The following is a 26,694-nucleotide window of genomic DNA, read 5'->3' on the forward strand; positions in this document are numbered from 1 at the left end:
CAATGTCGTTTTTTTTGTGGGGTGTCGCCAGTAGCCCTAATCCCCAGCTTGTTACCGTCAATTCCCTCCAGTTTTTAGAATAGAAAAATGATTGTAGAAACTGGGAGGGATCAGGAACAAGTCTTTACAATCATTAGATTGTTTTCAGAAAAGTTATATAAAAAAAGAAAAGGATTAAAAAAATGTAAAAATGTATTAATAGTAGATGGGAACTTACCGCTTTAGACCTTTGATCTTACATTGTGGTGGTTCTGATTTGCCGGGGAGCCATCAGGTGAGGTGGGAGAGAACGTCCAGGCTGAAGAGTCTCTCGCGGCACAGAGGGCAGATGTTGGTGACCTTCAGCCATTCTGTTAGACAGGGAACATGGAAGGTGTGGTGACAGTGCGACAAAGCCATTTCCGTACCTACCTCAATGTCAGAGATGCAGATGCTGCAGTACTCTGGTTTCTCTCCTTCCGCAATGGTGTGCCTGCAGAAGGTGGGGAGGTGGGGCCTGAAGAACTGCATGAATATTTCCAGCAGGAGGCGATCTGGTCTCACTGCCTCTGCCTGATGGTCACTGGCACTGGGCTCATGTCCTCCTCTTCCTCTCTGTCCAGATCTTCCTCTTCCCGATGATGGTCCAGACCTTCTTCCTGATCGACTCCCATCGGATGGTCTGCGGCGTCCTGACCTCAGCCAAGGCAGTCTGATGTTCTGGCTGGGTCCATCTAAATGATATTTCATATATTGTAGATATAACAAATAGCCATATGTGACATGTGAGGATCAGATATTGCTGGTGTACAATAAGAGTTCCCGCAATAACATGATTTTATATATTAAATTACCATACAACTGAAAAACAGGGCTGCAGCAGTATGCGTGTACGGATGCAGGCCCCAATGTTTAGCGGTTCCTGATCTGTAAGTAACAGCATGGGAGGTGCCAGCCAGTAACACAGGGACACTGGCCAACCACCACTACTGTAATCCCTCCCACTACATATGACAACTGCTAGAGAAGAGGAATTGGTCTAAAGGTGGCCATACACCTACAGATTTATCTTCAGATTTGGCTGGTTGGAACGAAAACATGGTTATGGATGAGAGCAAGTTGACCATTTGCTTGGAAATGCTGGAAAACTGCCAAACTGTCATTCAGAAATCACCAGATTTTTGTTCCAACCAGCCAGATCTGAAGATAAATCTGCAGGTGTGTGGCCACCTTAAGATTTAATTTACTGAACAAAATTTTTACTGACCTTCGTTTCCAATTAGCTGGGCCAACTCTCGACGGCTCATTGTAGCCGGAGGCAGAAGGTGATCAAAGTAAGAAAAAAAAAAAAGGGGGAAAAAGAAAGAAAAAGCACAGATGTAATTGTGCGCTGAGCTCCACTCACTGGTACAGTAACTCACAGAGATCACTGGCAGCGATTACCAGCCGAAAAATCAATCTCACCTGAGAGGTCTTTTCTTTCCTGTGTCCACATCCACTTCTGCCCAGGAAATGCCAGTGCTGAGGCTTTATACCATGCATCATTCAGATGTGGCATGCGGGCGGCAGTTGGTGATGGCCGTGCGGCACATCACAGCTACATTATATTCCACATCATCCTCTTCCCACTCATCTTACACAGGCAGACAGGGGGAAATGGCCAAAAACAGACACTCAAACATATGTACATGTGTAAAACTATCTTCTGTGCATTAAAGTAGCAACCCAGTATCTGTAATACACCGTGAGACAGATTTATTAAGCCTGATGAAGTTGCACCAGCCAATCAGCCCCTAACTGGCAATGTTAAACCTATCCTGTTAGGAGCTGATTGGCTGGTGCGTTATCACTTTCCACTTTATCATGTCACCAGGCTTAGTACATGTGGCCCTGTGTGAGATGATTTGCTGATTAAATGAAAATGTAAAGAAAAATACAGTTTTCCAGATTATTTGATGCTGCGCATCTCAGAGTGTCTCAGTTGTGCTGGGTGACTTGTGCTGGATGTCGCGTTACAGCTACAATAGGTACATGAGGACGCACCTGTATGTATGTAGGTAGATATGGCTATACTAGGTGATTCATCGCGCCCTACGGGCGCTCTTCACACCGTCGTAAGGGGCTGCGCCCCCTTAATTTGTGAACGTTTGTATATGAGAAATATGGTTAGAATTGTATGAAAGATGCCTGTATTGCAACTTAGGTGTCCGCGAATCGCGGGAGGGGGGGTCGGGGGGGTGCCGCGAATTGCAGGAGGGGGGGTCGCGGAGGGTGCCGTGAATTGCAGGAGGGGGGGTCGCGGGGGGTGCCGCGAATTGCAGGAGGGGGGGTTGTGGGGGGGTGGATGCTGTGAATCGCGGGAGGGGAGGAATTGCAGAGAATCGCGGGAGGGGGGTCGCGGGGTGGGTTGCCGCAAATCGCGGGAGGGGGGTTACGGGGGCGGGGGTTGCGGCGAATCATGGTAGGGGGGGTCGCGGGGGGTGTGCCGTGAATCACGGGAGGGGGGGTCACGGGGTGGGGTGCCGAGAATCGCGGGGGTGTGTGTGCCGTGAATCGCGGGAGTGGGGGTTGCGGGGGGGTGGGGGGGGGGTGTGACGCGAATCGCCAAAAGAAAAAATCAACACAGAAAGGTCAACACATGTAAATGTTGACATAAGTGTGGCACTTCATTGGTGTCCATGTCGACACATGAGAATGAATATGAAAACATTCAAAAAATGAAAAAAAAAAAAAATTCAAAAACTCATGTCAACCTTTTTCATTGTCGACCATAGCCATGTCAGTGTTTTCCATGTGCAATTTAATTCTGGAGCTGCCGCGAATCGCGGGGGGGGGTGCCGCGAATCGCGGGAGGGGGGGTTACGGGGCGGGGGTTGCGGCGAATCATGGGAGGGGGGGTCGCAGGGGTGTGCCGTGAATCACAGGAGGGGGGGTCACGGGGTGGGGTGCCGAGAATCGCGGGGGTGTGTGTGTGTGCCGTGAATCGCGGGAGTGGGGGTTGGGGGGGGGGTGACGCAAATCGCCACAAGAAAAAATCAACACAGAAAGGTCAACACATGTAAATGTTGACATAAGTGTGGCACTTCATTGGTGTCCATGTCGACACATGAGAATGAATATGAAAATATTCAAAAAATGAAAAAAAAAAAACTTCAAAAACTCATGTCAACCTTTTTCATTGTCGACCATAGCCATGTCAGTGTTTTCCATGTGCAATTTAATGCTGGAGCTGCCGCGAATCACGGGGGGTGCCGCGAATTGCGGGAGGGGGGGTTGGGTGCCGCGAATCGCGGGAGGGCGGGGTTCACAGGGGTTCCGGTGGGGGGTTTCCGCGAATTGCGGGAGGTGGGGGGTCACGGGGGGTGCCGCGAATCGCGGGAGGGGGGGTTGCGGGGGGGTGTGACGCGAATCGCCACAAGAAAAAATCAACACAGAAAGGTCAACACATGTAAATGTTGACATAAGTGTGCCACTTCATTGGTGTCCATGTTGACACATGACAATGAATATGAAAACATTCAAAAAATGAAATAAATCTTCAAAAACTCATGTCAACCTTTTTCATTGTCGACCATAGCCGTGCCAGTGTTTTGCATGTGCCATTTAATCCTGGGGCTGCCGCGAATCGTGGGGGGTGCCGCGATTTGCGGGAGGGGGGGGGGTTGCGGGGGGTGGGTGCCGCGAATCGCGGGAGAGCGGGGTTCTTGGGGGTTCCGGTGGGGGGTTGCCGCGAATTGCGGGAGGGGGGGGTCGCGGGGGGGTCGCGGGGGGTTGCCGCGAATCGCCGGAGTGGGGGTTGCGGGGGGTGTGACGCGAATCGCCACAAGAAAAAAATCAACACAGAAAGGTCAACACATGTAAATGTTGACATAAGTGTGGCACTTCATTGGTGTCCATGTCGACACATGACAATGAATATGAAAAAATTAAAAATAAATAAACCTTTTTCATTGTCGACCATAGCCATGTCAGTGTTTTGCATGTGCCATTTAATCCTGGGGCTGCTGCGAATTGCGGGGGGGGGGGGGGGGGGTGCCGCCAATCGTGCAAGGGGGGGTCGCGGGGGGGTTCTTTTTGCCGCGAATCGCGGGAGGGAGGTCGCGGGGGGGTGTTTTTTCCGCAAATCGGGGGGGGGGGGGGGTGTCACGGGGGAGGGTTTGCCGCGATTCGCGGGAGGGGGGGTCGCGGGGTGGTGGTTATGCAGCGAATTGCGGGAGGGGTCGTGGGGGGGTTCTTTTTGCAGCGAATCGCGGGAGGGGGGGTCGCGGGGGTGTTTTTGCTGCGAATCGCGGTAGGGGGGGGTCGCGGGGGAGCGGGTGTTTTTGCCGCGAATCGCGGGAGGGGGGGGGGCGCGCGGGGGGGAGGTTTTGCCGCAAATCGCGGGAGGGGGGCGCTCACCTGGTGGCTGTGGAGTAGCAGTGCTGGGCAACATGGGAAGGCAGTGGGTGTCTGGCACTGTCTGTGGGCTCACTGGGCTGGTTCTCTGTCACATACCTCTCAACATCACCCTCTCCAGGAGGGACACAATGCTCTGTTTCTAGACTTCCCCTTAATGTATGATTGCCATCACCTGTTTTAAACAGGTTAATTTCTCAGAAAGGTGTTCAGCACAGATGAAGGCAATCACACATTAAGAGGAAAGTCCAGGAACAGAGCGTTATAGACACAGACACCCACTTTGAGTGACAGATGTAGCCAAATATATAGGAGATTATATTGTCATATTTTTATGAATACAGCTCATAACTATACAGAGAACAGGGATGTATAGGTGCAAAATGCCATGGTCTGACAAAAATGCCCTGCCACACCCCCCAGTGTGACTGTAACCACCAGGGCCGAATTAAGGTCTGTGGGGGCCCTGGACAACAGACTTGTGGGGGCTCCTATCAAAAGCCCCCCCCCCCCCCCCAAAAAAAACCACATGCCACTATAGACTTTGAGAAATAGCACCATCACATTTCTAAATTGTGTATATGTATATGTGTGTATATATATATATATATATATATATATATATATATATATATATACTTTCTTGAGAGTAACTATAGCAAATACAGCTTCCCGGGTGCCTTCTAATATAAAATTAAATATTGAAAATGTGTTCCTGGGGCCACCATTTATATATATTATATTGTATTTACAAAAGTATGTATATATATATATATTATTATATATACACACATATACATACTTTTATAAATATAATATATAAATGGTGGCTTTCACAGATTATACTGTGTAATAAAACAAATGGCCCCAGGAACACATTTTCAATATTTTATTTTATATTTAGAAGGCAACCGGGAAGCTGTATTTGCTATAGTTACTTTCAAGCAAGATATATATATATATATATATATATATATATATATATATATATATATATATATATATATATACACTAGGTTATTCATCGCGCCCTACGGGCGCTATTCACACCGTCGTAAGGGGCTCTGCCCCCTTAATTTGTGAACGTTTGTATTGTGAGAAATAGGGATAGAATTGTATGAAAGATGGCCTGTATTGCAACTTGAGTTATAGGTGAGATGTGTTAAATAGAGAGCATATGATGTGGAAGGGGGTGTGTATTGTTTTGTTTAATTAAAAAGCGGTTACAGAGTAAGATGTACATTGATAGTGTGAATGGTACAGTGACATTTGTGGGTGTGGCGGGGGTGTGCATGCGTGTTGTTTAGGTGTGTGTGCAATAGTATAGTAGGGTGTTTTTGAGTCAGTGGCTCCCCACTGGTGGAGGTCACGACACAAGAAAACAGGAGGCTGGGTATTGATAGGGGTGTGTGGGCATAAGGGGGACTAAAGAGGAGGGTGGGGGACACTGTGCAGCTTCTACCAGTGGGTGAGGTTCCAGCGTGGCAGCACAGGAGTACAGGACGGTGGCCCTCAGTCATTGTCTCCTCCTACTGGGTGGGCGTTAGGGTGCATGAGAGCAGGAGGCTGGTAAAGCATGATAGGGGAATGTGGGCAACACAGGGTGAGCGGGTCCCCACTGGCAGAAGTTACAGGACAGGAGAACAGGAAGCAGGGCAGTGATAGGGGTGTGTGGGCATGAGGGGCAGTAAAGGTTTTAGGCTGTTGCAGAGTAGGGATGGCCATTGGTGCAGACACCATCAATGGTTGGCATTGATAGTGATTTTGCACCCTGCCATTGATAGTAGTAAAATATTACTTGGGTAACCATCGATTGTTGTAGCTATCGATGGTCATCCATTATATCTGACTGAATAGACCGTGGGTCAATCAGAACTAGGTGGCGGGACTTCCGGGGGGGCACTTTAAAAAAAAATGAAACTTGATCGGTTCTACTTTGCCATCGATGTAGTCACATCGATGGCAAAAGTATTCAACATGATGATTTGAAATCATTGATGGTCGATGGGCATCCCTAGAACTGGAGGAGGGTGGGGGACAGTATGCAGCTCCTGGCAGTGGGTGAGCGTCTCCTCCCACTGGGAGGGAGTGAGGGTGCATGAGAGCAGGAGGCTGTATAATAGTGGTATGTGGGCAAGACATTGATAAAAGTTGAGGACTGTGTGGATACTTCTGGCTTCTGGCAGTGGGGGGACCAGCGAGGGGGTTGCGGGGGTCTGCGAATCGCGGGAGGGGGGGCACGGGGGTGCCGTGAATCGCAGGAGGGGTCGTGAATTGCGGGAAGGGGGGGTCGCGGGGGGTCCGCGAATTGCAGGAGGGGGGGTTGAGGGGGATTGTGAATCACGGGATGGGGGGCCAGGATTCACGGGAGGGGGGGCGGCGTGAATAGAGGGAGGGGGGGTCACCGGGGTCCGCGAATCGCTGGAGGGGGGATGCGGGGGTGCCGTGAATTGCGGGAGGGGGGCGTGGCCCGCGAATCGCGGGAGGGGGGGTGCCGTTCACCTACACATGGTGGAAGGTGGTCATGTACTGTAGCCCTGGCTGGGCGGGGGGAGGTGATGTCAAGGGGTGGTGGTGTGTATAACACTGGTCTTTTCCCTGGGGGGGGTTGTGTATAATGCTGGGCGGGAACGTTATACACACGGGGATGAGTGACAAATCTGGCTAAATATATAAGAGATGCTTTCTTGACAGTAACTATAGCAAATACAGCTTCCCGGGTGCCTTCTAATATAAAATTTAAATATTGAAAATATGTTCCTGGGGCCATTTGTTTTATTACACTGCATAATCTGTGAAAGCCACCATTTATATATTATATTTACAAAAGTATGTATATATATTATTATATATACACACACATATACATACTTTTGTAAATATAATATATAAATTATATTACATATAGTATAAGTGCCTGTGCACGCACAGATCTATGAATTAAGCACTTAGCCGCTGCCCAGTGACGGCAGCTTTTCCCATAAATGTCCTGCTGCTGCTCTTTGTACATTCAGGTGGGGTGCTGCTCATGGAGATGTTGCCCATGGCAACCAGATTAGAAAATGACAGCTGCAATTTAATTCATTGCTATAGGCTATAACTCTTTACCTTTTAGCTATACCACCCAACTTTTTACTTCTTAGTATCGGGACCTGCTGCACCAGAGGCGACCCTGACCTGAAAAGGGGCTGGGCCATGGGAGGGAAGGGTGTGGCCTCAGTTGGAGGGGAATAACCAAGTGATAATTTTTGGGGTGTGCCCAGCACTACCCGAGGAGCTTACGTCACACCCCCGCCACTGGCAGATGGAGAGAGAGGCCCACGGCAGACAGGAGATTTCAAAACTCCTTTTCCATTAAATAGGGTGGCTGCTGATTGAGTTGAGGGATTGGTAAGTATGTTGGTGTAAAAGTGAGGTGTGTGTATGTGTGTGAAATAAAGTTATACGTTTTATTTTAACATTCTTTTTACAGGTTCTCCAAGTCCAAGCATGCGGGAGAGGTCTGCTGGCCCTTGTAGTTCTCCTGCATAAAGCAATGTTACGTATATGAGATTAAACCCCATCAGGCCGGTGTCTACTGGCCACGGACGCCGGTTACAGCCTCGGGTATCAGCCCTGGATGGGTGAAGCCTGGGGGGGGGGACCCCTTTATTGGGGGGTCCCCGCTCCTCCAGATACCCGTCCCCATCCAAGGCTGACCAGCCACGGTGCTCATGTTTCGTCCAGGGGACCTTATATAAAAAGTGTCCCCCGGCTGTGGCATGACACCGCGGGCTGTTGGAGCCCGGTGCTGGTTTCAAAATACGGGGGACCCACAGATTTTTTGTCCACCGTATTTTTGGAACCAGGACCAGTCCAAGAGTCCGGGGCTGGTTTCAGAAATACGGGGGACCGCTATGCTTTTTGTCCCCCGTATTTTTGGAACCAGGTCCGGCTCAATGAGCCCGGTGCTGGTTATGCTCAGGAGGGGGGACCCCACGCAATTTTTTCTACCAAAAAAACACTTTAACACATTTTTTAACACAGGACCTTGCACAGATCTCAATGATCTGTGCAGGGTTCTGGCCAATTCGCCTGTCAGAACCTGGTGTAAATGTTTTGCGATTTTTAGACACATTTTCCTGAATTCGCATCTCATTAAATATGCGAATTGTATACTTTTCAATGGGAAAACATCTGGATGCGAGTTCCGGCGCTACTAAAAATCGCACTTTCAGAAAGTGCGATTTCGCAGCAAATTAACCGTTCTTTTCGTTTTTCGCATCTCATTAAATATGCAAATTCGTTTTTCGCATCTCATTAAACCTCGCCCAATGTTTCTCATCATAGTGTACCTAGGCATTTTTTTAAATGTTGTCAGTTGAGACTTGATAAGTTCTCTTAAAGCTACAGAGCATGTAATGTTGGATAGTAGGGGTGGAGATCTGAGTATTGTTGTTGGGTGAATAGCCCCCACTCATTGATGCGGTGACGGTTGTATCTGATGCCGAGATGTGGTCTCGTACCTTTCTTCTGCCGGCTAGTGTTCTGTGTCGTGTCATAACCCTCCTTTAGATGTTCATTCATGTTTATTATCTAGTATCCATTAGTGTTTATGCTTTTTATGTTTTTTTACTTTTTCATATATTTTCTTCATATTTTTGATGAAGTTTTAGAAAAATGTAAAAATGCCAGCGCCGATTACAGCAACGGTTCTTTTAGTATAAATAAATACAAATGCCGCCACACCAATTAATTGGTTTAGTTAAATATTGCACCCAACAAAAGAACAGTCGCTGTGGGCGACGCTGGCATTTTATCATATCATTTGAAGATCACTCACAGCAACATCGGTACTCAAAATGTAACCTTCAAGGTGCCTAAATCTAACTCTCCTCCCCTCAGCCTCGGGATGCTGGCAGCCAGTGTCTGCCTTCGGGGTCCTGATTCTTTTCGAAGTTACTGTCCCGGTGTTCTGACAGCAGTCAGGATGCCTGCGTCGGTATATTCAACTCCGGCATCCTGACCGCCAGGATGTTGACTGCATCACCTTTGGTTGCCCATCTGCAGCTACAAAGTCCTTCCCTGGCGTATATCCATGCATCCAATTATATAACTCTGAACATGCCCAGTATCAGTGGCATAACTATAAAATGAGCACCCCCCCCCCCCCCAGGAAATTTCGGCACTGCCACCCCTCCCCCCATAAAATAAAGCCTGCCTCCACCTCCACTGGTAAAATAAAGCCACCCCCACCCCAACCCTATCTTACACCGCTGCTTGCCGCCACCACCGAGTCAGTGGCCAGGATCCCTAGATCTACTTGTCTGCGGTTTTGGGGCTCCTCCTGGCTGGCTCCTTCTAATGAATAATGAAAATGACCCTCGCAAAATGGCTGCCTCTAAAAGCAAACCGTTCTTTAGGATGCAAGAGGAGGCCGCCGCCTCCTCTCGAATCCTGAAAAAGTGTCTGCTGTAATGGGGGGCGACATTTTGTGTGGGCTATTTTTCATTAGCAGGAGCCAGCCAGAAGGAGAGCCGGCACTGCAGACAATCTGCGGGTCCCGGCAGCGGCAAGCAGAGGGGTAAGCTTGGTCTCGGTAGCAGTGTAGCGCATCGATAGCCCCGCAGACCCCCGTTGCCCACACTTACTCAGCGTCTCTCCGCGACCGTAGGGTCTGCGGAGCTATTGCCCAGTAGCATTAATATCACCTGCGTCAGGCTTTTCTTATATTGCCAGGTGCCGGAATCAAGCGAAAAATATTATTTCCTATATTCATGGGAATAGACATTTTTTGTTTAAATAGGCCCCTTTATGTGTTAATACTGCATGTGCTGGGATAATTCATGTTCCCGCAGTCTCATTGCTGACTGTGTTCCCATATTGCCCACCGGGATAGAGAACTTGCCCTTTCCGGCCTGCACAAGGGTGAGTGAGCGTTCCCGGCTGTCTGTAGCGGACAGGACGTCTCTGTAATGTGCCGATTAGTGGCAGCACTCCACGGGCGATGTGAGACCCATGTCACATTCTGCCTCCCTGCTAAATATTTGAAGATGTCCAATCTCTGTAATGGGAATTCTATTTTTAGCTTCGTGAAATGTGAGTAATTGATTTTGCCAAAAAGTAATCCCCTATCTGTTCCCACAGTGCTCAGCTCCGACATCAAAACACATCAAAAACCTGGCTGAGGATTCAGATTAGAGGCAATAATTGGGCGATCTGCGGAATCCGATAAAAGAAAACAGAGGATACGACTGATAAACTGGAGGCCCCAGAAGGAGAAGATACAGAAATGAAAGGACTAAACGGGAGATCAGATTAGAGTAAGTGGCGATAAGTTACCGGTTAACTCTGTCAGTGCCGGAGACGTGGAGCCACTTACGGGAGCATTGCGGAGGGATGGCTGTATATAGAACACGCATTGAGCTTGCCATGTGCTAGCTTTCTTCTGTGTATTATACTCATCCATGCGGGAGGCGGAGCTCTGTCGGTGAAGCCGGGGGCGTGGCATCAAAAAGCGTGGCAGCATCGGTGGCGTGGGTGAGTGATCACGTCATTCGGGGGGCCCCCAAACACTATTCAATGCCAGATTACCAGCTTTGTCAAGTGGGCAAGTCTCATGCATGCCCATTTATTAAGCTTGGTGGGGTGGACGGAGATGCCAACCAATCAGCTCCTAACTGCCAGGTTACAGGAAATTGAGGGGTAGATTTATTAAGCTCGGTGAAGTCTGATCTTTATCACTGGCCAATCAGCTCCTACCTGTTGTTTTTCAAACCAATCCTGTAACTTCATTGTTAGGAGCTGATTGGTCGGTGATAAAGTACCAGCCATATTATCACTTCACCGAGCTTAATAAATCTGCCCGTGAGTGGCTGCTGAATAATCACTTTTTACTTTATCACTTCACCTGAATTAATACATCTGCCCCATATTAAATTAAGTAAATTGTGTTTATATGTCACCTAAGCAGTGTTGGACTGGAACATGAAGGGCCCATTAGGGAAATGTAGTGGTCGGGGCCCATGTTTATGGGTGTGGCCAATCTCCAAAAGGGGTGTGGCCAACTGTCAGGCTGGAACCTGATCCCTAGAGAAGGAGGTGGATTCCCAGGCAGTGGGGCCCACCCTGGGTTCCCCTGTACCATGTGGGCCACACTAACCCTGCCTTTAGACTCCGTTGCGTGGTGAGGGACAGGATTCTTGTGTTTGTCCCAATATTTTATTATTGGAAGCCACAAGCGCTGGTTTTGCCTATTAAATCATTCATAAATTATTTTAATTGTTCAACCAGCTGCAGCACAAAGTGTCTGATGTGCGCACTGTCGGTGCATAATTGGACATGGAAGGTGCAGAATGGCCATTGCTGCCGGAGATAGTGCAGCTCAGTTACTGGCAAAGACACGCCTCCCCCACTGACAGCCACTCCCCAGTTACTTTCCTTGTGCCTCTGTATATGAATTGTGGCAGCGGGTGGGTTGTAACAGACACAGACGTATCCTCATGCAACCAGTCCCAATAGGCCGTGTCATACATCGGGACAGGTGATAGCTAACAAGCATGGAATAAATTAGGCCTTCATTTTATTCCTCGGCTGTCACCTGCAAGACACACACCCCCCCCTCTCCCCCCACAATGAGCCTGATACATTTCTACTTGGTCCCCAGAGTATTCGCTCCGGGGACCGATGGTGGGGCTCTGCGCATATGCGTATTTGCATATGTGCAGGGCCGCTGTACAAACGCCTTTGGGGACTATCACAGTCACCGAGGCGTTCCTATGGGGAGGGGAGTGTGCAGGGAGCAGCATCAGGAGTATGCCCAGCATTTTATGGGCGTGCAGCAGTGAAGTGTTCCACTGTTTGCAGATTATAGGGGAGGCAACGGCACCTATATCGGTACTTGTTTCCTAGAACGGCGCCCACGATTTTGATCTTAGGCATCGCAAGGAAAAAAATCGCGTCGGTCGCAACGCATGGGGCCAAAAAACCGCATGCGATGCGACCGACGCGATTACCGCGATTTCACATAGGGAACAATGTTAAATGGCCCACAGACCCCAAATAGCCACCCTGAAGTGTGAAATGGCCCCCCCCCAATTGTTAACACCACCCCACGATCAACGTCAACCCAAAGCGTGGCGAGCTCAGCGGTACGCGTCCTCCGACCTTTTCATACCCCCACTATCCACGTCGGCGTGGAGTTGAGAATAGAAAGTGTGGCGAGCGGACGCGGAACACGCTCCCGAAGCGCAGCTAGCCCCGCGACGGGACACGGATTACTTAACATGTATTCCGCGTCCCCTCGCCACGCTTCGGGCTCGGTGGCTCACCACACTTTCTATTCTCAAGGATACAGCATAGGTCCTGAAACACTAGATGGCAGCAGAGGACACCTTATCTGTACTTGTGATGGCATCAGCCCTGGTCACAGAGATTAATCCACTACCAACCAATATTGTGCTACACAGGTCTAAACGGTGACAGTGACATCACAATGGATAACTTTGTCATGAAACATTGTATGACAATGACACCAAACTTATGTCGACCTTTTTTTTTTGTGTTGACCACTTACATGTTGACATTTTTTCACTGACGACATGTGCATGTCTACCATTTGTTGTCTACCCATTGGCGGTCTATCTAGACACTGTAGATTTTTTAATCCGGAACCCGGTAGACAAGCTATGCAGTACAGAATTCATATCCTGCAGGAGCGCCTGGTTTTTCTATGTGTATTTTTTCAAAAGAACTATATTAAATAGGTAATACATGTAAAGTAATCCGCGTCCCATTGCGGGGCTCGGCACGCTTCGGGCTCGGTGGCTCGCTGTGCTCGCCACGCTATATAAAATCAACTCCACGCCCACGTGGATAGTGGGGGTATGAAAACGTTGGAGGATGCGTAAAACATCATTGTATGTCATACAATGCTATTTATTGTATACAGGCGGGGAGACAGCTGCCCCAACTCCGCCCCAGGACGCTGCGGCTGAGGACACAGTCCAACGCTACTGGGAATGATGCTGAGGAGAAGGAGAGAGCTCTCAGCCAATCAGCGGCCGCCCAGTCTTTTGAATAGGATTTCTTCCTATTCTCCTGCCGCGCCCCCGGTCTCTGCTCTGCGTCTGCGGTCCCCGCCTGCCGCTACATCTCCTGCCGCTCCCCCAGACCGGTCCCTGCTCCCAGCCTGCCGATGCCGCTGCCGATCCCCCGGACGCTGCTCTCCGATCCCCATCTACCTCTACAACTGACCTTGCCCGCTACCTCTCCAGCAGCACCCACCGGACCCTCCTCTGCTGACGCTTCCCTGGGTTTTTTGCATGTGATAAATCGCATCAGATTTATCACATGTACTAATGGCACATCAAGTGCCAAAGTACATGTGATAAATGCTGGGGGAGCTCAGGGGTAGTCAGGGCCGACTTGTCCTTAGGACAAGTCGCCCTAGTGTATGGGGGCCCTTAGAGTCTTGCTTGACTGGTGTGGGGAGTCTCCCAGAACACTGGTGTGGGTTGTAATGTCTGATCCTGGCTTGTCCTGATGCGTACTTGAATATATGCTCTGAGCTGCTCAGCAAAGTTCACCTGCCTGTATCACCAGTCTGTTACCTGATATTTCTCTCTCGTGAAGATTACTTGGACTGGGCAAGATCTTAGTACAGTGTGAAGATTTATACATATTGAAAAAACTGTGTGGTATTTCAGTATGATGACATCTAGAGCAGGGGTGGGCAACAGGCGGGCCGCGGGCTGCTGTATATGTGTCCGATGGTGGCTGTGTGCGCACGGCGTAGTCCTGTATAGCCGACGCTCAGCCTGTGCGTAGTAGATGCCAGGTGCGGCCTGGCGCATGCGCGAAAGGCCGCAGGACTACACTGCACACACACAGCTGCCACCGGACACACCTATGCCAAGCCGCCCACTCCCCTCATGCCACTACAGCTGTAGCACCTCCGCCGAGGATGGGTGAGTTGCATGGGGCAGCAATTGGCGCCATTTTTCAAGGCTGGCACACAGGTGTTTGGAATGTCTAAAGAGTGACAGGTGTGTGGCATTACTAATGGGGGCAGGTGTGTGACATTACTAATGGGGGCAGGTGTGTGAAATTACTAATGGGGGCAGGTGTGTGGCATTACTAATGTAAGGGGCAAGTATAAGGGGCCTACTATTGTGTTACATGATGTGTAAAAGGGGTATATGGTGTGCTACAATACATTCAAAGACACACCCCCTTTTGAGTGACCACACCCCCTATTTCTGGAGTGCCCTCAAATATCTGCTGGAAGTATTAAGTGCAGGGTTGCACTTCGGGTAAATCGGGTCCCCCTCCCTGCCCCCCGGAAAGAGGGGCAACCCTCCCGCAAAGCCGACCGGCTACCGCGCCCCCCCCTGCTGCCACCCACGACCCCCCCCCCCCCGCGGGGGGGTTCCACAGGTCAAATGCCGTGAATTGCGCCATTTTTGCCCCACCCACCGCAGTGCAATGTCTTAAAAATGGCATTGCATGTCAGGGGCGTGGCTAAAAACAGCACAATCGTTCTGGTCACGCCGACATTCAAATAGCCACCCGTGTGGCTCCGCCTCCCCCCCACCACCACCCCCTGAGCTGGCAGCCCTCTCCCGGAAAGGGCAGCCAGAATGTAGGCAAGTATGATTAAGTGGCCGCCAGCTGAAATAATTGTCCACCCCTGGCCACTTATAGGAAACCACTAGGAAACTAATTGAAAACAAGATAGATAAACAGGTAGCAGTGTCGTTTCTTCCACAAATACAGTAGATCTAAAGGCTCCCAAACACTGTCGTGACTTCTCCTCCGGGCGGCAGGATCACATGCGGCGTATTGGATGCGGTCCTTTTGCATGCGATATATATTTTGCATGCAATCCTAGCCAAGCAGGCCTGGCTCAGAAGCAATCCTGGGGATTACTTCTCAAACAGGGGCGACTTGGAGGGTCCCGTGCGATGTGACAGTGCCGCGCATTGCATCAAACCCGCTGTCAGTCACCTGCAGTTTGGGTTCTTTGCAGCAATCAATCACAGGAAAAGAACCCAAATTGCAGATAAATCGCCGAGAGTATGGGGGCCTTTACTGCTTTGGGGCGCATCTGAATTTGGTAAGTCATTATATGATTTGCCTCTCAGATGTCGCAGTATATGTTTCCAGGTGTCCCCATCACACTGCTTTTTAAAAATTGGGAAAGTAGAGTAACATACAAACCGCACAGGGGGTGAGATTTAATAGGATGAGATTTTCAGAAAGTGAGAGATTTGGTGAGAAATCTCCAAGTTTTTTTTTAAAGCGGCAATCATTTATACTGCAAAATCAAACTGGTTTAGCAGTGTAAATGATTGCCGCTTTAAAAAAACTGGAGATTTCTCACCAAATCTCTCACTTTCTGAATCTCTCATCCTATTAAATCTCACCCAGGGTGTCTGGTCTCTGAGAACATTCACCCATTGCTGTCTGCTGTAGATCTGACACAGAACATTGTATACATGTGTTTGGGCAGCAAATGTCATATTTTTTTCTGGGAGCCAAATGGCCTAGAAATGGCCCTAATCTTTGCACAACTTTTGGTGTGATTTCTGAATTATTTATATGGAATAATAGATGTTTTGCAAATTAAGCTGAAACTTGTCAGTGCATTCTATCACAACAGCGCATATAGATGGTTCTAACTTAACAAGTCAACAACAAAATAAATACTGCGTTGGTCCATGGTGGCTGTGCCACTACCAATTCTTAAATAACTGGTAACCCCATCGCCAAGGGGCCACGCCCGATAGCCATGCAGTAACAGCCACGGGTGGGGAGGGGGGGGGGTAGGGGGGGGGTTTCTTTGTCTCAGGATCCCAAGCCTGTTTTGTGGGTCTCTTTGTCTCAGGTTCCCAAGCCTGTATGTGGGTCTCTTTGTCTTCGGTTCCCAAGCCTGTATGTGGGTCTCTTTGTCTCAGGTTCCCAAGCCTGTATGTGGGTCTCTTTGTCTTCGGTTCCCAAGCCTGTATGTGGGTTTCTTTGTCTCAGGATCCCAAGCCTGTTTTGTGGGTCTCTTTGTCTCAGGTTCCCAAGCCTGTATGTGGGTCTCTTTGTCTTCGGTTCCCAAGCCTGTATGTGGGTCTCTTTGTCTTCGGTTCCCAAGCCTGTATGTGGGTCTCTTTGTCTTCGGTTCCCAAGCCTGTATGTGGGTCTCTTTGTCTTCGGTTCCCAAGCCTGTATTTGGGTCTCTTTTTGGTTCCCAAGCCTGTATTTGGGTCTCTTTTTGGTTCCCAAGCCAGAGCTGTTGCTTTAATTCATGCAGAAGAATTTTCTCTTCATGCAGAAGAATTTTCTCTTCCTCTTGATATGTCTTGTATGTGGTAATTTGATTGCATTTGCATCTTTTTCTGCCTTCTTAAGCGACTCCTCTTCATCCATAAACCAAACACGTTTTTTGGGTTTCTCTGGTGTTTCCTCTCTGACTGTATCAATGCCGTCTGTTTCTGTTATGCTCCCGCTGTCCTCTTCATCCATGCTCCCGCTGTTGTTACATCCAGTATCAATATCAGGTTCTGACTTTATAGCTGATTTTTTTCTTTTGAAGATGTAATACAAGAAGGCGATGTTAACTGCAAGAGATGCAACAGCGACACAGGTAATGGCAATCATCAATCCTGTGTATACAGAAATGTCGGCACCTTCTGTTGTCGGGGCATGGTCTGTAGAGAATCCTACGTATGGGACTTCAGACGTCACAGTAGTTGTTTCTTTGCCAGTTGTAATAAATAATCCTAGAACTAAAAATGTCCAGAAACACGAACACTTCATTTTTGTGTCTTTCTCCTCTGAAAACTACCTTTCAAATGGCTGAAACTGTAGCTGTGCGTGACATCACATGGAACTCAGCATCATTGTGATGCGTCCTGTGATGTCATAATGACAGGAAATGGCTGGGGCCTTCTAAGGGGAAATCTGTGAAGGTATATTCTATTATGCGATATTATGTGTTTTAAACAAGAACTGTTAAAATAATGTAATCACATAAATGGGCAATTAACGCACAGAGTCTTTTTGAGGTATCAAAGTCTAACCGGGGTCTTATTTATATAGCATACCTCCCAACATGACCCATGCCAGGAGGGACACAATGCTCTGTTCCTGGACTTTCCTCTTAATTTATGGATTGCCTTCACCTGTGTGGGACTGGTTAATTGAAAAGTAAGGTGTTTTACCACAGGTGATGGTAATCATACATTAAGTGGAAAGTTCAGAACAGAGTATTGTGTCCCTCCTGGAGAGGGTCATGTTGGGAGGTATGCTGATGTAGTGGTATATGTAGTGTGTGCTGATATGAGGCTATATGCACTTATTCAGTGTGTGCTGATGTTGTGGTATATATGCAATGTGTGCTGATGTGGTGGTTTATATGCAATGTGTGCTGATATGGGGGTATATGCAGTTATTCAGTCTGTGCTGACGTGTTGGTATATATGCAATGTGTGCTGATATGGGGATATATGCAGTTATTCAGTGTGTGCTGATGTGGTGGTATATGCAGTTATTCAGTCTGTGCTGATGTGTTGGTATATATGCAATGTGTGCTGATGTGGTGGTTTATATGCAATGTGTGCTGATATGGGGGTATATGCAGTTATTCAGTCTGTGCTGACGTGTTGGTATATATGCAATGTGTGCTGATATGGGGGTATATGCAGTTATTCAGTCTGTGCTGATGTGTTGGTATATATGCAATGTGTGCTGATATGGGGATATATGCAGTTATTCAGTGTGTGCTGATGTGGTGGTATCATACCTCCCAACTTTTGATTTGCCGAAATAGGGACAGCGTCCGAAAAAGGGGCGGGGCGTATGCAAATGAGGGCGCGGCTTATGCTAATTAGCCGCAACCTCCTTTTCATACGAGAATAGACGCTGTGCGCATGCGCACAGCGTCTATTCTACTAGTTTGGGGGGTCTCCCAACTGTCACCCCCCCGCAGCGGGACAATGCCTGCCGCGGGTGGGACAGCGGGACAGTACCCGAAAATCGGGACTGTCCCTCTAAAATCGTGACAGTTGGGAGGTATGTGGTATATATGCAATGTGTGCTGATATGGGGGTATATGCAGTTATTCAGTCTGTGCTGATGTGTTGGTATATATGCAATGTGTGCTGATATGAGGCTATATGCACTTATTCAGTGTGTGCTGATGTTGTGGTATATATGCAATGTGTGCTGATGTGGTGGTATATATGCAATGTGTGCTGATATGGGGGTATATGCAGTTATTCAGTCTGTGCTGACGTGTTGGTATATATGCAATGTGTGCTGATATGGGGGTATATGCAGTTATTCAGTCTGTGCTGACGTGTTGGTATATATGCAATGTGTGCTGATATGGGGGTATATGCAGTTATTCAGTCTGTGCTGATGTGTTGGTATATATGCAATGTGTGCTGATATGGGGATATATGCAGTTATTCAGTGTGTGCTGATGTGGTGGTATATATTCAATGTGTGCTGATATGGGGGTATATGCAGTTATTCAGTGTGTGCTATTGTGGTGGTATATATGCAATGTGTGCTGATATGGGGGTATATGCAGTTATTCAGTGTGTGCTTCTATGGGGGTATATATGCAATGCAGAGGCGGAACAAGAGAGTTATGGGCCCAGGTGCAAAAATATAGTCTGGGCCCCCCAAACACACATAGAAAAATGCATAGTGTTTTTTTTTGTTTGTTTCCTTCAAATTTAAAGCCCAATATACATTATGCCGTACACTGTAATGCTAATTACACATTCACACACCGTAATGCCCATAACTCATTATGCTACATGTAATTCCCCACAGTACTTATAAGGTTAATACCCCAATTATTGCCCCTTACACAATGCCCCCAGTAGTGTCCATTACATATAATGCCCCCAGTAGTGCCCCTTACAATAATGCTCACTATGTTTTGCAGCCCGGCATGAGGCATCTATCCTGGCAGCGTAATGGTTGGGTCTGGTTGGGAGAGAGCAGGTGAGATGCACACAGAGGAGATAGACAGGGAGAGAACAGGAGAGAGGCACACAGAGGAGATAGACAGAGAGAGAACAGGAGAGAGGCATGCAGGGGGAGAGATAAGGAAGTCCCTAGCTGTCTATTCCGTGCAGTATCCCTGGGGTTGGTGTCCACTTCTGTCGGTCTGACTCCTGGCTTGGAGTAGTAAGTCCAGGGCTGACAGTTCCCTTCAATTGCTACCTGTGCACAGGTCCCAGCTCCATATTTATATGGGGGCTGTTAATGTCGATTAAATATGACCAAAGAAACAATAAGTGAAAAGCGCAGGTTACGTATTATGTCCGTAACCTGCGTACCCTTTTAAACCTAACTACGTGCGAACAAAACGTAGCGCAGCGTAGTGTACCTTTATTGTGTATTATACACCAAAGAACCAATACCTTAATAAGAGATCCCTTCGCAGTAATTTGTCTCTAATCTGCGAATATACCTTTGAGGATAGTGTCCGTAATATACCTTTATCGCTAAATGCGAATAACAGACACAACCACAGTATAGAAGTAAGGAGATAGAAACTCCGTAAAAAAAGATGTATTTAAGTCCCTAATGGACAAAAGGGGGTTACAGGAATAGAAAATACAGGTATAACAGGTAATACAATAGACTAACAATGAATACAATAATCAGGCTCTACTAGGGGAAGAAAACAGATACAGGATACAATCAGCCAACAATACAATAAAAATAAGTACCGTGAATGCAACCGTTTACCGTCTCATCAAATATGCGCAGCGCAGTCCGGTCGGAGCTCGCTATCGTTCAGGGTTGAACTATAGCCCGGTCGAAGGTCAGGGAAAGGAAGATGTGCCGAAGTGACCAAGGCCGCCCTGGGTCACCTATCTTATAGGGTCAGAGGGGGGAGGTCAAAGGCCATTCCTATTGGTCGGAGGTCGTATGTAAGGTCCTCTGTGATTGGGGGTAAAATGATGCACCTGGTTTGAATAGGTGCAGGGGAGTGAACTTTGGAGTCCTTTGTTACGTCAGTATCGTCGTCAGGGGTTGTAAATAGCTGTAAGAACCGGTTACATCTGGATTCCTTTGTTATACCTTTTTCAACAGAAACTGTCCTGGGAATATGGATTATGTCCATAACTATCGGGCCGTGTGTATTGCGAAATATTCGCAATGACCGGAATACTGCGCATAAGAAACGGAACGTAACGGTACTAAACATGATACAGACGGATGTAAGCAATGCTAACTAAGCTATGTGTGGCGTTCTAAACCTTTAACTATATTTTATTTAGTGTCAGTATGTTCTTATGAATTTATGTGTAATAGTATGGCTACTCTTCTGGTCCACTTTGTCACACAGACTCGGGTATGGAAACTTTATTTGCGCAACTCTGCGAACCAAAATGGCGGCCATACTATCGTAAAATGGCGTGTATGCAACTCGACTTTAACAGTCCACCCTTTAACAGTAAATATAAAACTGTTACAATACAAACATTTTACATAACAATACAGAAATTCATAATCCTAACAGAGAAATTGGGATCCGTGAATTAAACATATAAGGGGAGTAAACCATCTGCTCTTTGGCCGATCCAGGATCATGGATAAACGATGGGCCGCATTTATCGAACAATCTACTCAGGGTGACGAAGCATACTGTACAATTTTTGGGATAAAAATAAAAACAGGGGATGTTACAACATATACACTTTCACAAATATGGTTTCTTTAAAGGGAGGTGGTTTCGATTCTCGGGTCATATACCAAACCCTGGTCTTCCTCTGCATCTCTCGTTCTTACACTCATGATTTCGGTACGTTTTGTCTTTCCCCGGGTCACCACCTTTAAACATTTGAACAGTAACACAAAGACTATGATGGCACCACCGATACAGAGAAGGAGTTTTCCTATGTTAGCTATGATTCCTTGCGCCCATTCTCCTAAACCGGAGAACCAGTGCATTGGATTCAACCAGGAGGTCCATTCGCTAACTTTGTTACCTATTTCTGCCAGGCTGATATTGTGTTCCCTTCTTTTTTTTCCATATTCAATTTTTATTGAGAAACACAAATGTCCCCAGGGGGACCATCTCCATTGATTTTATGAGAACGGGGAGGAGGGACGTGGGAACAAAACAAAAAAAAAAAAAAAAAGAAAGAAGGGAGGGAGGCCGGGGGAGGGGAGGATGTCGCTTACATTTGCCATATGATTACAGTTGACAATCACAGTTGTTTACAATGCTAATATAGTAAAAGGAAAAGACAAGAATCAATACATCAGTAACATACCAAAAGCAATACATGAATGGGAGCATCAGCCTAAGTCTGTAACATCTAGTAGCTCTGATGTTAAATTAGATCTGCCATAATCGTCGCAGAAGAGGGACCAGTTAAACCATTTAATATGGATAGAGTTAGGGGAGCTCGAGTATTTGGCCCCCATGGTCTCGAATGTAAAGTGCTTGTGGACCTTTTTAAGGATAGCGTCCATGGTGGGGGTTATGTCGGATTTCCAAAGTTTCGCTATCGCCGCCTTTGTGGCCACGAAGATATGGCCCGCTACGTATCTATCTGCTGCAGTCAAAATGCAAGGAAATACGTGTAGAAGAGCCACTGCGGGGTCAGGTACTACATCTTGTTTAACAATGATACTCAGGGTCTGAAATACCGTCACCCAGAGTGGCTGGATTGCGGGGCAGCTCCAAAACACATGGTATATATTACCCACCTGCCCGCACTTCCTCCAACATAGGTTCGAGACTGAGGGCCAAATCTTGTGGAGCCTCTCCGGGGTGAAGTAGGCTCTGTGTATGAGCTTAAAGAACATCTCCGCGTGATGTAGACACCTGGAGAGCTTGAAGCAAGTTTTAAAGATACTGTCCCAGTCCTCCTCATCGAGGGGTCTGGCCAGGTCAGTTTCCCAGCTGGTTTGGAAGGATGCTTTATGTCTAGTTTGGGTAGAAAGGAGATAGGAGTACCATTTTGAGATCTCTCCTTTGTGGGAGGGGGATTTGAGTATTAATTCAATGTCAGGGGGGGAGCTTTGTTGCTAGTCTGGGGGACTGAGAGTGAGTCTGGAGCCAACTTCTCAGCTGGAGATAGATGAAGAAATCCTGTCTCGGAATGTTGAAGGTGTCCTGTAAATCCCTGAAGCTTCTTAAATGTCCGTCTTTAAACATTCCCTCAATAGTTGTTAACCCCCTCTCTATCCATCTATTAAGGTAAGGGACCGGGATCATTGCACCGAGGGATTTAAGGGAGAGGGACGGGGCTGGGAGTGGCAGATTATCTAGCCTGCTTAAATGTCTGTGCCATACCTCCAGAGACACTTGGATAGATTTGCAATTAGTCCCGTGCTTGCGTGCGATCCCTTTGGGGAGCCATAGCATATCTGACAACTGGGCCGGAGTGGTATATGAGCTTTCTATTTGCACCCAGGGTTTTTGATTGGAATCAGAGAGCCAATCTCTTAGTTGATTCAGGACACACGCCTCTGCATAGAGATCCAGGTCTGGGTAAGCCACTCCCCCGCTCCCCTTGGGCAAGATCAACCATTTTTTAGCTATTTTGGGTTTGGATCCTCTCCAAATATATTTAGATAGAATTTGATTGAATTTTTGTAGGGTGGCTTTGGGGGGGAGTCTAGGAATTGCTCGGAAGAGATACATTAATTTTGGTAGAAGGACCATCTTGGCGGCCGCTATCCTGCCCAGCCAGGAGACATCTTGTAACATCCACTCATTGGTTAGGTCTGAGAAGGCTTTAAGTAGTGGTTTATAATTAGCGTCAACTAGGTGGGTCCCTGACGCAAGCTGTATGCCAAGATATTTTATAGATGAAGTCTGCCAAGCGTACTTATAGGTTTCCTTCAATTTGATGACCGTTTCGGGGGTAATATATATGGGCAGGGCTTCCGTTTTACTGGTATTAAGCTTATAGTAGGAGACTTTTGAGTACTCAGATAGGGCTTTATGTAGGGCCGGAAGGGAGTTGATCGGGTCTAGAATGCACAGAAGAACATCATCAGCAAATAGATTAATTTTATGAGATATATTGCCTATTGTTGGGCCTATGATGAGATTGTCCCTTCTGATGCGCTCTGCTAGGGGTTCTATAGCCAGCGCATAAATCAGGGGGGAGAGGGGGCACCCTTGGCGTGTGCCATTGGAAATCTTAAAACTGGAAGAGGTGCACCCGTTCGTGAAGACTCTAGCAGAGGGGTGAGAGTACAAGGCCAGAATGGAGTCTAGGATCCATCCGTTAAATCCAAATTTCTCTAGGGTCATTCGCATAAAGCCCCAGTGGAGCCTATCAAAGGCCTTCTCCGCGTCCAAGGAGAGGACTAAGAGAGGGGTCTTTTCTGCAGCACAAAATTCGATAATATCAATAACTCTTCTGGTATTATCAGGGGCCTGTCTATTTAGGACGAATCCTACCTGGTCGTTCTTTATCAAAGAGGGGAGCAAGGGGCCTATCCGATTAGCTACCAACTTGGCGTATAACTTTAAATCGGTATTAAGTAGGGCTATGGGCCTGTAGTTTTGTGTTGAGGAAGGCGATTTGCCGGGCTTGGCTATCGTCACTATGCGGGACTCTAGCATTTCGGGGGGGAACTGTTTAGCTTTTGAGGCTTCATCAAAAACTCTAATCAGGACAGGGGCTAATTGATCCCTAAAGTCTTGTAGAAGTTTGAGGGGAATCCATCGGGGCCTGGGGCCTTATCGGCTGGGAGAGCGTCAATTGCACTCTGTACTTCCGTCAAGGTCCAGGGGGCATTTAGGGACGTGCAAACCTCGGGGGTCAAGGAAGGCAAGAGGATGTCGTCTAGGAATCCCCTTATACCTTCAAGGGTCGGCTGAGGGGTCTCGGAATCGTCACCTAGGTTGTACAATTTAGAATAGTATGATGAAAAGACATCCGCTATTTCTTTCGGGTCGAACACCTTTGCGCCTTTATCAGAGTGAATCATGCGGATCTTCTCCTTCGCCCGTCTACCCCTCAGCCTCCTCGCTAGCATTTTCCCAGCCCTGTTACCTAAGAGATAATATTTCTGGTTGAGCCTAGCGATATTGCGGTGGACTATATCAAGGTAGAGGTTATTAACTCTATCTCTTGCCTCCTTTAGGGATTTCAAAGTAGCGCTATCAGAAGGGTCCGCTTTGTGAGCTGCCTCTAGTGTCGCTAGGTTCGCCTCTGCGCTTGTTTGCGTCTCTCTACTCTCCCTTTTGATTTTGGATGCTATTTTTATTGCCGACCCCCGCACAACTGCTTTTAGGGCGCACCAATGAGTGAATGTAGATGTGTCCTCCGGGGAGTTGAGGGACAAATACTGGGAAAGGGACTTATGTATCTCCTGCCGAGACTCCAAGATGGTTTAACTATGGGCCTCCAAGGGCCTGGGCAGGTGACTCTCTCGTTGATGGCCCACCTCAAGAAAAGTGGGGAGTGATCCGACCAAGACCTGGGGAGAATCTTTACCTCACTGAAGGAGCCAATGGACCATTTGTCTGAAAGTGCTAGGTCAATTCTGGAGTACGATCTGTGCGGGTGAGAATAAAACGTGTAGTCCCTAGTTGTCGGATTTTTAATCCTCCACAGATCGTACACGTCGTATTCCGCCAGTACGGCCTGTAGACCTCTAGATGGGGGGGGGGGGGCGAGACCTGACAAAGGGATGAGGGTTGGAGTTATCTGAGGAGGGATCTGGCGTGAGATTGAAATCCCCCAAGATTATTAAGGCCCCCTTTGCTAGCTGATGGACTTTGTCTAGCAGTTTCCTACAGAAAGAGATCTGCTTGCTATTTGGAGCGTAGGACGAAACTATTGTGACTTCCCTGTTGTCTAATAGTCCGGTCAGGATAAGGAACCTGCCCTCTGGGTCTGCATATTGAGAAGTGAGAGAGAAGTCACAATTCTGGGAGAAAAGAATCGCTACCCCCGCTTTCTTGGTGGGGCCGTTGGCCGTATAGCAGGCCGGGAAGAATCTATCATGAAAGAGAGGCGGGGCTGAGGACATGAAATGCGTTTCCTGAACTGCAACTATATGGGCCTTGTGTTTTCGGAAAAAGTTCAGGGCTATTTTCCTTTTGTTGGGGGAGTTGAGGCCATTGGCGTTTATAGATAGTAAGTTAACCATAATTGTCTAAAGAGAGATGTGCTTGGCATGATGATTGATGTAGAGTATGTGGGTTGAAAGGGCACACAGTATTGCGACAAGGTGGTGGGTTAAAAAAGGGGAGGGGAAAAAAACAAAGAGGGGAAGGGGAGTACGAACCCCCTGCCAGGGGGGGAATAGGGTGCCAAACCATGGCACACCTTGGTTACGCAAGGGGGGTGGTGGCCTAATGGGCGGAGAGACCACAGAAACAGATCTACAACTATCGAGGCTAGGTTGACTGAACCTAGAGCAATCAACAAAACAAACACCCGACATATAAAATGGTAAACTAACGAACAATCAAATTTGACAATATACAACGTGTAGATAAACTCACTAGTGGCGCAAGGTCCCAGACCCGAACCCAGGAGGGGCACTCCCTGGGAGGTGCGCAGGGTGGCCGAGCATCCTGTAGGGGTTGGGCCCAAGAAGACCCACCTTGTTGCATAAGTATAGCCCCAAAGGACACCCGGTCACCGAAAGAAAGGAGAAAGAAAAGAAGCAGAGAGGAGAGAAAACTAGAATTAAAGTCCAACAAGGAACCATGAGTACCTCAGTCCATTGGGGCTCTCTGCAGAGGTATACCCGAGGGAGCCATCAATGGGAAAGAGTCCAGTTCTAGCAGTAGTCACCATAGATCTTTAATACCCATAATGTAGAGTACCTTGTATCACCTCCAGAGGGCACCGCGGCGTAGGGCCCGCGCGCCTGTAGAGTGAGGGTAGATCATTGACCCCCGTCCTGGGCAGACCAGACCCGCTGGAGCCCACCCTCGGCACGGGGAGATGAAGTGGTGTTGCTTTGCTGAATGGTGGAGAGGAAGCGCATCCCTTCTTCCACTGTGGAGAGGACCACCGTTGAGCCGCCTCTGTTGAGTAGAAGTTTTGTAGGGAAGCCCCATCTATAGGGGATGCCTTCCTTGCGAAGGGCCGTTGTCACGGGGTAGAAGGAGCGTCTTTTGGCTAGTGTATCTTGGGAGAGATCTCCAAATAATTGCAGAGGCCCCAGTGTGTTAGCTGAATCCTCGGAGGGTCTTGCAGCTTTTAGGATTGCTTCTTTTACATGATAAAAGTGGACCCTCATAAGCACGTCGCGGGGGGCCTCAGCTGGGGCTCCTTTACCTTTAGGGAGCCTGTGGATCCGATCAAGTAGTAAGTCCGCTCTAGAGCAATTTGGGAG

The 26,694-nt window shown here is 48.0% G+C and overlaps 1 long non-coding RNA gene across 8 annotated transcripts in view; it reads left to right on the top strand.

Moving 5' to 3' along the window:
* The window catches only part of LOC146035212 (uncharacterized), a 286,716-nt gene that overhangs the window by 55,390 nt on the left and 204,632 nt on the right, over positions 1-26,694 (top strand). For 7 of the 8 annotated variants that reach the window (XR_014460597.1, XR_014460593.1, XR_014460598.1 and 4 more), the window contains 2 exons: positions 10,501-10,676; positions 16,937-16,987. This is a non-coding gene — a long non-coding RNA (uncharacterized LOC146035212). The remainder of the gene's footprint in view (positions 1-10,500; positions 10,677-16,936; positions 16,988-26,694) is intronic. The other variant, XR_014460592.1, reaches the window with a different exon arrangement.

The sequence above is a fragment of the Crinia signifera genome, chromosome 9 (assembly GCF_055691185.1).
Source record: "Crinia signifera chromosome 9, ASM5569118v1, whole genome shotgun sequence".
Lineage (NCBI taxonomy): Eukaryota > Metazoa > Chordata > Amphibia > Anura > Myobatrachidae > Crinia > Crinia signifera.